The sequence below is a fragment of the Phoca vitulina genome, unplaced genomic scaffold (genome assembly GCF_004348235.1).
Source record: "Phoca vitulina isolate PV1807 unplaced genomic scaffold, GSC_HSeal_1.0 scaffold130, whole genome shotgun sequence".
Classification (NCBI taxonomy): Eukaryota; Metazoa; Chordata; class Mammalia; order Carnivora; family Phocidae; genus Phoca; species Phoca vitulina.
In genome coordinates this window covers 327,993-329,330 of record NW_022589833.1, presented here as the reverse complement: position 1 = coordinate 329,330, position 1,338 = coordinate 327,993, and positions in this window count along the sequence as shown.

Sequence of the window (1,338 nt, the reverse complement as noted above, 5' to 3'; positions counted from 1 at the left end):
AAAAAAAAAGGAATGGATAAAATATTATTAAAATGTTACTTTTGGGACACCTGGCTGGCTCAGTGGGTGGAGCATGGACCCTTGATCTCAGGGTTGTGAGTTTGAGCCCCACAATGGGTATAAAGATTACTTAAAAAGAAAAAAGAAAAAAATACCTTGTGGCCTCTGGCTGGCTCAGTGGGAAAAAAAAAAAGCGCAAAAAATGTTAACTTTTGATCTTCAAAAGATCTTAATTGGTTTAATATTTTCTTTTTTTAAGTTTTTTTTTTTAAGATTTTATTTATTTTTTTGACAGAGAGAGACACAGCGAGAGAGGGAACACAAGCAGGGAGAGCGGGAGCAGGAGAGGGAGAACAGGCTTCCCACTGAACAGGAAGCCCGATGCGGGGCTCGATCGATCCCAGGACCCTGGGACCATGACCTGAGCTGAAGGCAGACTCTTAATGACTGAGCCACCCAGGCGTCCCTAGTTTAATATTTTCCTTCATTTGCTAATTTGGATAAATTGTCAAAGTAAAGCTTTACTTAATCATCTCTTCATGCCATGAATAGAATGCAAAGGCTATAGTTTTATAAATTTTGAAATATTTTCTAGAAATATTTATCTATACTTTACAACTACTTTTAATGTGTATTAGAACAAGCACTTCAGATTTATGATTTTTATGGATATTATTGCTTAGGATAAGGTAAAAGAAAGTAATACTGTGGTAATATACCTTTTAAAATAAATTTGGCTTCTTCGTTCTTTTTTTTTTTTTTTTAAGATTTTATTTATTAATTTGACAGACAGAGACACAGAGAGAGGGAACACAAGCAGGGGGAGTGGGAGAGGGAGAAGCAGGCTTCCCACCGAGCAGGGAGCCCGATGCGGGGCTTGATCCCAGGACCCTGGGATCATGACCTGAGCCGAAGGCAGACGCTTAAGGACTGAGCCACCCAGGCGCCCCTAAAATAAATTTGGCTAAGTAAAAATAGTGAGTGGATCTAGAGAAAAGTATTAATAATACAGGGATTAATACAGTATTAATAATACATGGATACGGGAAAAACTGTGAAGGAGGAATGTGAATTACTGAGGTTTTTGAAGCCCTAGATTACAACATGGGCCCTGCTATTTTCCTTTGGAGGGTTCCAAACATCTTCCTGGGAAATACAGACTGTGGCATAGGAGTTTGGTCTCAGGTTCAGCGGAGAGTGGGAAAAGGCTCCATTGTGAGAGCAGGCCCAACTCTGTCCTGCTGAAACAGCATGGACCTGGGGGACACCAAGACTCAGGAGCTGACCCAGAGCACTACCTTCAGGGGCAGGCCGGAGTCACCCTGAACAGGCAGTGTG